This window comes from Anas acuta, chromosome 3 (assembly GCF_963932015.1).
Source record: "Anas acuta chromosome 3, bAnaAcu1.1, whole genome shotgun sequence".
Classification (NCBI taxonomy): Eukaryota; Metazoa; Chordata; class Aves; order Anseriformes; family Anatidae; genus Anas; species Anas acuta.
This window is the reverse complement of record NC_088981.1, coordinates 3,126,164-3,138,887: the sequence shown is the minus strand read 5'-3', so window position 1 is coordinate 3,138,887 and position 12,724 is coordinate 3,126,164.

The window sequence follows — 12,724 nt, the reverse complement described above, 5'->3', positions numbered from 1 at the left end:
TTAGGTGAGTAAGTATGCAAATGGAAGCGAAGAAGCCTTGGCTCTTAAAACAACCACAGTTCGTTCTTTCTGTGCCATGTCTGGTAACTAAGTCGTCTTCCTAATGCAAGTGTATTCTGTCTGTTTGGATAGTAGATCCTTAGATCACATCTCTTGATCTCACATCTTATACAGTCAGAATTTTAACAGCAAAAATTTAAAACTGAAATTGTTTCTTAAGTGTTGGGATTTAGCCCTTCATCTGAAATAAATGCCTGGGCCTGGGCACTATTTAATAGGCCTGGCTTTCCTATGAACACCATTTATCTTTTCTGTTTAAAAGCATCTTTTCAGGGAGTCATGGGTGAACAGGGCTCCGAAGAGCTAGAATAATGCTGTGCCATGAATTGCCTAGTGAGCAGGCTGCTGTTGAAGCACCTTCCCTTTCAGTTCTGCTCTCCCTCCACGGCACCCCATTTTCAGCTGTGAAGACTGGGGGGCAGCTGTCATGAGAGCTGCTGAGAACATGATTCTGTGAAATATCAGAGGTAGCTCTTAAGAGTGCATTTCCTTTGGTATCACATAGCGCTCTCAATATCCCATATAGGACCTGTCACATAACATGTCTGACATTGATTTACAAACTATTGATATATTGATATACAGCTACTCTGGAGCTAAAGAGTAGAGAAAATAGCTAGCTTAAGATGGGCCTCAAACTAAGAAATAGTTGATGCCTCTGCTGGTACCAACTGGGTTACATTTTTGATGCCTCACTCAAGAAGCTAAGGAGGTGACAGACTACACTTTGTGTTTTCCTTAATGTCAGAGTTTTCTTTTACATTTTTTGCTTTAGAAAAATGGGTTTGGAGCAGTCAGAACATATGGTCTCATAACTGTACAAAACTGTAGCTTTATTAACTTAATGTAAGTTGTTAAAAATAGTTTAGGAAATTCCAAGTTCTATGCAGATACTGGAATGAAATTTGTACTTCTGCAGGAACAACTACATCAAAGTTAGGAAGTTAGTGTGGCACAGCACAAGTGTTTGCAAAAATGCTTTAAAAAAATAATGACAAGGCAGAAATGAAGTGCAAATTCTGGTTCATACGCTCCTCACCTTTTCTGTCTTCCACACACGCTCACAAGCTACAGCTTTAGTAAATCTATCTGCAGTGTACCCCTTTCTGCATTTCTTCTTATCAGTCTTTTGCGAAGACCCAATTCAGAAAGCTTATTCCGCAACTCTAAATCTGATGGCTAGTTTCTCTTCATCAATTAATTTCCTGAAGTTCTTTTTTAAATTAGTTGATGACAAAACATCTATGGTTTGGCATAGCAGACAGTACCTGGAGGTGCTGGAGCTCCTTAGAGTCCATCTTCAAGACTCACTGCAATATCTTTTGATACCAATTTACCTTTAAAAGTATTTTACTTTTCCCCAGATCTTTCTGAAACAATAATCTCCCTCTCCCATGTCACATATTCAGATTTTATTCATTTTCTTTGTTTAAATATAATACATTTCACAGTCCATAGTGAGAGTCAGTGCTTTTAGCTCTTTTTTCCCACTTAGGCAGGCAGATCTACAGCCAGCTGACAAAGGACTTACTACACTGATGATGCATGTGTATGTCAAGATAGGGAAAAGCACGAGATAAATGAGAGGGAAGAGAAGAGACCCTCTACTAATGAGGAAACCTGCCCAAGTTCTGCTTTTGTGGGTGGAAATTTGAGCTACTGTTATTAGGCAGTAAAACTCAATGGCAAACGTGAAGCTGCTCATCAGTGCTGTGGACAAGGACAGGTAGGGCAGGGAGCTGAGGTACTGGGAAAGGTTGAAAGCAGAAATACGAACATGGGCACTTCGGAAAGGTTATGAATTGGAAATGGCAGACGTTCAGAGCCATGAATCCTTGATGATATTGGATTATCTGCTGTTTTCCTAAGAAGAGGTAAACACTGAGCTGAGTCTGTCTTCCCAGCCTTCCTATGGCTGTCCCGTCTTCCTGGGTGTTCAGCACCTTTTGTCCTTGCATGCAATTAGCACAGATGTTTTTAGCAGCCACAACAAGGAGGATGCTTCTGCTGTAGAAGTAATCTTGGTGACTGTGAAACCCAAGAAGTCAGGGAGGTCTCATTTGGGCCAGGAGCCACAGAGTATTTTTGGCTGTTCTAGGCCCCTACAACTCTAGACTAACAATGCAAATTTCCGAAGATAATTGTATATCAATTTCAGTGCAGGTCCCTTTATTGAGAGGAAATATCAGAAATTAAACCTTACAAGTATCCAGAAGCAATTATAAAATGAGTAGATTATAGTGGTAATATTGTAAATGGAAATTCACTGAAATGTCAAAGTACTTGCCATAAAATGTAGCAATAATATGATACTAAACACAATACAGAGAGCTTTCAAATATTAATACCTTTATTATTTTCGCTATTAATACTGATAAAGTTCAAACAATCATCACCAAGCTGATCAGGGGAATAATAATATCATTACCATCATCTGCTGGTGGGAGCTGTAATGGTGCTGTCATTCTGTCCTGCCGGAAGATCGCTTACAAACCAAGTTGGATTCTGACATAAATCCCTGGAGGTAAATGACAGGACATTACAAGGCTCAGAGGATAATTGTAAACGCACATGCTAATGACTCAGACTTGTAAAGATACCAATCGTAACAAAAATGGTAATAAATAGCAAATTAATTTTTCAGCTTGCTTGGCACTGTCTGCTTAGAGAAAAAGTTCATTGTGTTTGAAGGCTTAGTGAGCTTTGCTTGCTGTATTTATTCTTCTATTATTTCCTTTATAGTGATCCGTACATAATGCCACCCCTCGCGGCTGGTTTCTTTAATGACCTAATCAGCAGGCAGTTCCTGGAGTTGTAGCAGGATGGATATGCCTTTTCTTGCAGAAATGCCTGCTTTGCAAAGGAAGCTTCTGAGTTATGCAGACCAAGGGACCTCCAACAGGTGCAGATTGGTGCATAACTCGAATGTCTTCTAAGATCTGAAGCTGCTACCCCGTGGCACTGGGCCACAGTGAGGCTCTCAAAGTCTGCGGGCATCCCTACGTACAGCTTTGGCGTCACAAGTCACAACCATAGTAAATAATATAAGCATTTAATCTGGAAATCCTGAGCCAAGTCCTGCCTCCACTTGTGTCCTCTAGTCTTATGTCCATACATTTTCATATGGCTGAATTCTGTGCTCAGGTTCATTGGCATGTATCTGTCCCGTCGTAGTGACTGCTAGAAGGATGTACCTTTGTCATTCGCTGAGCAGTCTGCTTTCCATCAAAATGTACATCCTGTGCTACTCTTTAAAACACAGAGCGTCACAAGAGATGCTTGAAGGCATGTGCTTCATATTAAGCGTGCATGCAAGTGCTCCCCATTAAGCGTGCATGCAAGTGCTCCCCGTCCTGTGGGAACGGAGCAGTGCAGGTAACAGCAGAAGTTAGTCCTACTTCTTGAGGCCATGCGGAGAACACAACGTGGCCTTCTGTGTTTATGTAAACTACCTGTGTGTCCGTGGGGGATTTCCTGTGTTTCTCTCTGTTTTATGTAAGATTGTCATAAAAAATATAGAGGACTGAGTACAACTAGCCTTATTTTTCCCCTCTTCATAATAGACTTACAAATTTTATGTTATGATACAGTATCAGAAGCTACTGAGAGTCAAATCTGATAGTCACATCAATACTTGATTTTTTTTTAATGGTGTTTTAAAAGTAAGTATATAAAATACAATATTTACATTAAAGAGAGGATACCTATATCAGCTGTTTCATTATTTAAAGGTATAGATCTCCTAAAGGAGCATATTTCAGGTATCAGAGTTAACATCAGGGGCATTGCTAGCTGTCCTGGTTGGGTTCAGGAGGCACAGGACCCCAGGCAAAGCTGTGGGCCACGCTTGTAGTAAGGGCAGTGCATGGTTCTGTTGTGCAGTGGAAGAATCCGCTGCTGATCATCTGCTTTCCAGGTATGTTTCTAAAATAATTTTTGTTTTAGAAACAACTAAAAAAGGATCTGCAGAAGAGCAGCCTGTGCATTTAATTATAATACTGAATATTAATTAATAAAAAACATCAAAAATAAGTTGCTGGCTGCTGTATAATTAGGTATCTACACCCATCAGATCAAAGTATGTAAATGAACTACATTCTAATAAGCCCCGCTGTTTAGCTCAAGAATGATAATGAATCTAATTTGCCTGCCTTAACTTAGCCAAAGCCACTAACTATGTGATTTTCTTCTCTTTGTACATTTTTTTGAGTTGGTACAAAAACGAGAAAATCAATAATGGGGGATAGCCTCCTGAGTGATTCCCGCTAATGCTAATGGGAGTTAATTGCTTATATTTAGAGGAGACTGTGCGGTTCTGGCACCCCAGTGAATATAAATTGCACAGCGGCGGAGATGGCACAATGGGCTAAATCATCCCCACCCACAGGAGGAGGAAAGTTATTTGGGGAAAACTGCTTTAATTCCTTCCGTGGCGTCTTGCCTTGATCTCAAGGGCGTGCTGCGAGGCTCCTTGCTGGGACGTGGGACATGTCCACAGTGCCCCAGCCCCCGGCAAGAAGAGCCACCTCAAGGCTCAGCGGTGCCACCAGCACGCTGCTGCTTTGCCTGGCCCCAGAGACAATGATGTGAGGCTGGCTGTGCCAGCAGGAGCCAGCTCTGGGATTTCTCCTGCTTTTCTGGCACCAGACATATTTGGCTGTCCCAGCTTCGAGCTCCGCTGGGTTTCTTTCAGCTCCCTGCTGAAGAACCACAGAAGAGGGTACAGTATGTTGTCTGTGCCCCCATATTCTCCCTGTCACCATGGTTGGTGCATTTTGTCCCCTGCTTCTTTGCGCTGGCTCCAGGGCACAAAGAAAAGCTCTACCACAGACTGTTGGCAACAGAAGGTCCCTGAAAGCACTGGCACGGGGTGCAGCAGCTGCAGGGCTTCATTTCCCCTTCATCAAGCTGGCGTCTGCTTGCTGTGGCTCAGTAGCAAGGGGCCTGGAAGGTACAGCAGGAAGAATTGCACAGGCTTGAGGCACTTAGGGCTCCTATGGTGGGGTCGGGTGGGTGCAAGGTGCTGTGCATTCCCCTCGTAAGCTGGGTGATGGTGTCTGGAGGAAGGTCCAAGCCCAAAAGTCGAGAGGTCACCTGGAGCCTGAGGGGTGTTCCATGGTGAAAACAGCTTCTGCTGGGTGATGTCCAGGCAGATGCTGAGTCTGACACTTCCCTCCTTGCTGGCGTGGTGCTAATGAGGGGAACGGGGTTTTTAATGTGATCAGGAGTTTGTCGGATCCCGTTTTGAAGGGCTGTGCAAGGAAGCAGGACTATTAACTCTATCACTGTTGTTATGTGGGACTGAAACTCCATCACTTCACTTCTTAGTCTCCAAGCATCCTATTTAAATAAAATTGGCCCAACATGCCTTTATCCGTTTTTAAACAAGGAGTGAGACAAAACAAACAAGCTTTCACAGTTTAGCTGACTCTGTGAAAAATGCTGTATTATCTTAGCTACAAAAAAACAAGACACATAGACTTACTTGAAGATGAAATTTTGCATATTGTTAGTCTATAATTTAGGCACTTCAGTATTTAAAAAATTATATGGCTGAGTTATTTACAGCAGAAGAGAGGGAGTTGTGCGTACAGATTAGCTTCTTGTCATCATGTTTTTAAATCTGTAATGGGCATAATGGAGTCAGCTGTACAACGGTAATTTGCAAAGCCCCATTGATTTCAATGAAAGTGCAATGAGGATGGTTAAAGGTATTGGGAGGGATGGTGCTTCCAAATGAAGAGAGATTTAAAAGGCCAACATTAGCAAAAGGAACAAATAGAAATGAATGGGATCATATAGATGGCTTTTAGAAGACCCAGGAGTTCAGGCATAGGTAGGTTAGCTGGCCAGCTAAGGGAAATCTTCCCATATTTAAACAGAGCTGAAAAGTTTCCATGCTTTGATTAAAGTTAGTTGATGTATAAACCAATGTTCTCATTTCTTATGAGCTGCATTTCAAGCTGATTTTCACATCTGCCTACTACTTTTTAGATCATTCATTACCCTTGATTTTTATCAAATGAGCAGGAAAGGATGAGTGCTGTGAGCACCAGGCACGTGCGGATGATGCCCCCACTGCCAGAGGAGAGAGTGGAGAGGCGACCTGTTGTCAGTGGCTTGCAGCATTGCCAAACCTGAACTGCTTGAGCAGTTGTCTACTCCAGCTGTCTCCCTTAAGCTGGGATTTTTGTAAAGTTCTGGCTGAAGTGATCCATCTCTTTCCAAAGATGAGGCTGGGAAGGAATACATGATAACCTTTCCTTTGGCTATCTCAGGAAGGCACCCGTGCGTACTGGCGGAGAGGTGGTTTGTGCGCTGGGGATGCTGCCAAGCAGTTCTGGAGTCATCTGCTCTGGGCAGCAGCCTTGGCCAAAGGAAATTTTTTAAGCTTGGAGTGAGTCAGCAGTGGATGAAGTTAAAAGTGTTTCCAAGGGCTCTCAATTACTGGGCAGAGAGGCGCGGTGCAGCAGCAGCTCATGCAGTGAATTTGCATGAACTAATGCCTGATGCTTCCCAGCTCAGCGGTTCACCCTCTGGCATGCTGAAATGAGGCAGCTTTCGAGCCACCGCTCCCGGTGGTGCATGCTTAACTGTAAAGTGTCACTGACATCGCCCTCCTTCCCCGGCCCAGCTGTGCTGGGAGCCTGTCCTAGCTTTTCTGTCTTCTGGATGCCCACATTTGGCTTCTGCTTCTGCTGCGAGCTGCTTTCTTGGGCATGGTTCGAACTCGCCACTTCCTTCTTCTCTGCATGAGCTGAACCAAGAAACTCATCAGCCCACTTTTCTTTACGATTTTCTTTCTAAGCAAATGCCATCACATGCACTCACTTGGCAAAGTCCTCTTGTTATTGCTCATAAAACTCTCTCCCAGAGGAATGTCCCCTTCCTTCCTGGGAAGGGGGAATGTTTTGCTGTGACAACACCTTGGCAGCATCTCAACACTGTTTCAAGCAGAATTGGTGTTTCCTTTTACTTTTATTTTGTGAGGTTTTCCCCCAAATATTCCCAATGACAGCTTTCAGAAATCACTTGTTAAACACTATCAGTGCATAAGTCAGTGAGAATAGACTTCACATCTTTGAGAATGGCAAGGCCATCATCAACTAACAATGGCAGTAGTAAGGACCAGTTGTCAGTTGTGTGGTGCGTTGTCATTTTGTTGTCTTTGTTGGCATTCAGCATTTAATCTCTGGAGTGTCCAGCATCTTAGTACTTCTATAAAGTTGGTTCTCTGAGGTTGAATGATTTTCTGTATTTAAATGGGAGCTGTAAGTAGATGAAGACTCTGTTTCTGGGCTTTTAAGGGCTGACGTATGGAATTTATATCATGGTGAAGAAGAGTCCTTCTTAGATGCTTGTAAGGCTATTCTATTATCTCCTTTTAGTCCCCTCTTAAAACTCTGTTGAGACAGTATTATGTATAAACATTGCAGCAGCCAGGCTGCTGGCTTGCTGAAGCCTCTGCCCACCAAGCTGACCGGTGTTATCACACTGGGTTTGTTGTCTGTGCCTTGCCCTACATTTCAGGTACAAGCACTCTTGGAAGTGTTTTGTGTTCGTGTGACACCTGGCATAATGAAGTTTTGACCTCAGACTGAGATCCTATACAATTGTTATTAGCAAGTATAAAAAGCATGCATATATATGCATGTTTGTGATACGTGTGTATGTGTGCATATATGTGTGTATTATGCACGTAAACACAGAATTCTACGTATAAAATGCTGGAAAAAGTTTTTTGTTTGTTTGTTTGTTTGTTTGTTTTTATGAGCATGTTTCAAAAACTTGCATTTTTGAGGAAACTGTGTTTGCTTTAATGGTTTTTTAAAAATCTTATGTTTTGCTATTAAACTGTTACAAAGGCCTCAATCTCTTTAGCCATAATGCTGAGCTACACCTTCCTGGGGCAGAACATTTATGCAGCTGAAGGAAGAGGCTCTCCAAGCAATTAGGAAGAGAAAGTGCAGGAGATCCCACTTAGAAACTTTCTTTCACCACTTCAGGTTTTCTTTGTAGGGAAACTTCATCCCTTATGATGGTAATGATTAAAACTTCTTACTGGTAACATACGCATAGCTCTCTTCCCTTCACTAAAGAGTCAAAAACCTGCTTTCTTACTGTAAATCACGAATTTTCGATATATATGTTGTGACATTAAGCCAAGTGAACTGTCCTGAAGTGCTAGAAACAATTTCTTTCATATCAGCTTGTCATCATTTGTTCTTGTTCTCCTCAGCAACAGAGGTACAAGAAGTTTTGTGCCTGGCACTGAACATGAAAAGATAGCAGTCCTGCCAAGGAACAACAAAAAAAAAATAAAGATTCATTTCAGGGTGTTCCATGTCTCTGCATTTTGAGAACTAAAGCTATCGAAGCAGCTAAATACTTACTTCAGGACTACTTAAATAGAGCCGGTTTTACATGACTGAGCTATAGGCTTTTTATATGGAAGGTCTGAATAACCAAACACCTAATTTTTAGCAGCACTGTTAACAATAAAAAAAATACTTCATTGTCTTTGTAGATAGTCAAGTGCATCTAGATTGCTTTTAAATTCCAGCTTCACTTCCGTAAATCAGGTTATGAATAAGGCATGCGGCAACGCATCGATTGAAATAATTGTATCCTCTGCTTTCAGGAAGCAGGGAGATATTTGGGAAATATATCTGTATGTAAATTGCTTCTTTTGAGTTAGGAGGCATATTCATTTTTAAAAAGGTTCCGAGTGTCCCGTAAGACTGCAGATGTTTTGTACCCGTCCTGGATTTGCTGTAGGGTACAGAGCCAGCTCCACCTCTCCCTGTGTCCAGACTCCAGACATCTGCCTTGTTTGCCAGGACTGTAAAATGAATTTGAAAGATTCTGTATGCCTCTGCATATTAGTGAGTGGGTATGAAACGGATAAGAAAAGCGTGTTCATTCAGTCTTTCTCTGTCTTTATGTACATAAACATAGTGGAGCCTCTGGGATGGCACTTCTCTTTTATTGTGGTAAATGTATTGACTTAAATGGTGATAACTCGTGTAGGGAGCTGACATTCAAATCAGAGATAGAGCATTAAGAAACTGATTTCTGCATGGTTCAGACTGGACGTAAGTGCAGTTTTTCAGTCCAAAGTGTATTTTATTGTAAACTATGTTCCTATATTTGAAAGTAATGTGAACTCTTTATCTGACATTGGCAGTACTCGTGTAGGATTTCGGTGGAAGAACATCTAAATTGCATCAGTTAGAGTGACACAAGTGTCAAACCTGTGATCGATTCTCACATTTACACATATCTTTCCTTTTTGGTTTGGCTTATCTGGGAAAACACATACCAGATCTGTAGTGGTGAGGTGGAAGTTGCAGCAAGCGGGCTTAGTGCCAGAGAACAGTAACTGTTTCTTCCTTGCCATAGTCCACTCCTCTGTATTTCCAGCGATAGGCTGGGACATAATGATGCCTAGCTAAAAGGGGAAGAGGAAAAAAAAATATGCATAAGACATTAGATTTTCAGGATTTCCACAAAACTTGCTCTGATTATTTATTGTAATAATGCCAAAACCCCAGATATTTTCCGTATCTCTAAAGCTATTCTGGGTGCAGTTCAGTGGTGACTCAGGTTTAGTTGCTTTGCAGAGAGAAGGCCCTTTTTTTGCAAAACCACAGTTCTGTGTAGGGCAGTGTTACACTGTTAGGTGAGTCTCTGTATGCCTGTGTCATGCTTCAGTTTTCTCAAAATCACATCTCAGGGGCCTGATTCAAATCCTGAAAGTTTTCAGGCTTTTGTTGACATGCGAGAGAGGGACTTCTGGACAGCTTTCTGTCTCATCCAGTCTCAGCAACAGCAGAGGGCTTCACAAGTGAGAGTATTAGTGCAGATTATATTGCAGATAGGGCAGGTCCACTGTTACCAAGTGAAAAATTAAATTATGCAATCAAACCCCTGAAACCTTCCCTCCACTGGAGCTCCCAACATTACCACAGAAAGCTATAGCTAGAAGATCTGCTGGCGTAGCCCCACAGAGCAGCATTTTTACAGACAGGCTTGCAGTTGGCTAGGTGTCATTTACCCATTAAATTCTTCAGGAGATGTAACAAAATGAACAAAATCATCAAAGTGTTTCTGCAGGGAGTCAAACCTTAAGGCAGCATTAGGCAACTTTCAGGAGGAATGCAAGAAGTGCCACAGCACAGCAACATGGGAAGCTGACAGAATCCTACAGGGAGCTGGTTAAAATCTACTTCACTTGAGTGGCCAGCCTAAGAGTACAGAGAGGTCAATATATCCATAATTATTATTAAAATTTTCTGTTTAAAATATGCCAAGATCTAAAGGAGGAAAAAAAAAAAGAATTAAAAATAACAATAATTAAAAAAAAATTACAGCTTCGAAGTATTAACTTGTCTAGTAGCTTTCTAATTTCCCCAGGGATCTACGAAATAGGCATTAGGATTCCTGGAGCAAGACAAAGACTTTTAGAAGTCTAGATTTAAAATATAAAAGCATTTTATATTTGTTATAGAAATTGACTAGCTGATTTTCTGTCTTCAACTACATAGATACTGGAGTCCACACAAAAGTACTGGTAGATACAGGGAGGGTGTGCTTTATTTTTGTCTTCAGACTACCCTTCAGTATTTGGAAGAGAAAAACATTTCGATTTTGCATCTCTTTGGAAAACATTTTGCTATGGAGAAGAATGACTTCTATTTTTGAAATTGAAAAGTTGTGGAGCTTGCAAATAATACCCATAGTATTTTTTCAGTATATATATTTTCTTTGACAAATGAATGAAGTATACTTCATGATGATGACAATGAGGAAACATTACTGATCCATTATGCAGCAGTTCACATAATTAATTTTAGCATAGCAAGTAAATAATTCTCCCAATGGCCTTATGAACTCGCTTGATAAGTATTATCTTTCCAAGGGTAAGTCACTGGCAGCACCAGTATTAAAAGAATGGGATGCTGAGTTCTAATTTTCTTTTTATTTATCCAGGACAAGTTAGGATATTTATGTGGTAACTGTTCACAGTGTCAATCCCAGAAGTTTATTGTGCCAAACAGCACATGATGTGCTAAGCACATCGTACTTGCCCCCAGTTCAAATGCACGAGTAGTAAAATCAGGAGCGGTGCACTACCATCCGTCAGAGAAGGCTCAGTGGCACACAAGGACTATATAGTTTTCTGTGTGGTTTCTGTAGTTATCAAGGATGCTACAGAAGTGGCAGGCAGGAAGCTGGTTGAGATGATCAGATCCAGGAGAGCTTGTGATCTACGACAGGTCGCCAGCTCCTGTGGCATCTGTGTGCACACAAGAAGAGAGCAGAAACAGGAGGAGCTGAGTCTGGAGGACAGAGTGGGGAATGAAATGTCACTGCCCTGAAGAACTGAATTTGTCATGGGGAATTCTGTGTTAGACCTCACAATGACAGAAAAATTGACCACACAAGTACAAATTAGCAATTATTTTAACGTAGATTACCATAGCTCGAGTACTGGTGCTGCCTGTAAGCAAAGTACAGCCCCAGCAGCAAAATGAACTTGCTGATTTGAAAAGGGCGTCTGTTCCGATCGGCTCCAGGGCAGACACATTGTGAAGCGGAGCTGCGGATCGGGATGGGCAGGGCTTTTTTTTGGCATCAAGGCAACCGTGGGCAGCTGAGGGAGCTGCCAGGGCCCTGCAGCCCTCACGAGGGAGGCTGACGAGGCGCAGGCGGAGCCAGCCGCAGCAGGCCGCTCAAAGCAGGCGTCGCCGCCATTTTGTGGTCACTCGCTGAGGCGAGCAGCTTCGGGGCGGGCGCGTTGTGCAGCAGAGCGGGGGATCAAGGAGGGCAGGGCTTTTTATTATCTTTTCAAGGGTAAGTCACTGGCAGCATCGTGCTCGCCCCCAGTTTAAAAGCATAAGTGGTAAAATCAGGAGCTGTAAGTGGAGAGCTGTTCTTCTGGAGCTCCTGTGAGGGGAGGACATAGCTTGCCTCCCTGGGTGTGCTGTGGGCCATCAGGGGGGCGCGAGCTCTGAGGGGACACCTTGGCCGCAGGGACTAATGACATTCCTGAATGTACAAAATGGGAAATTTCAAGAGAATAAGAGAGGCTGTTACGTCTGCTTTTGGAACTGGTGTGACTGCTGCTGGCATTCTCCATGAGTGCAGTTCTCCTCTCCATAACTCAAGAGGGTACTGACAACTGGGGAGCGTTTGGAGAGTAATGACAAGAGTGATTAAAGCATGGGAAATAACGTCTCAGCAGGGAGAGAGAGGGCCTCAAGGAGCTTGTCCTTGTACAAATGGTCTTTCCGCCTCCTCAGAGCACCTCCTTTTCATCTCGCCCCCAGCAGTGGGATTGCGGGTGCTGACAATGATGTGGTTGCACCATGGCATCACCGTGGCTTGGCGCTGATAAGGGGAACTTGCGCTGTGGCTGCCACGAAGGTCAGCGCACCGTGTGCCGTCCTAGCTCCCCTCCATCTTGTGAGAAAGCGTCCAAACAAACCCAGCAGAGCCAGAGTTATGTGAGGTTCAGTCTGTACTTTCTCTGTTTTTCTCTTGCGGCATTTCATTTCCCATATTGAATCTCCTGCAATGCACAGGAGACAATGGCTGCTGTCCTTACTGCGTGTTAGCCGTGTGCCTCCAGGCACAGTGAGCTGGCTCAGGGCTTTATTGG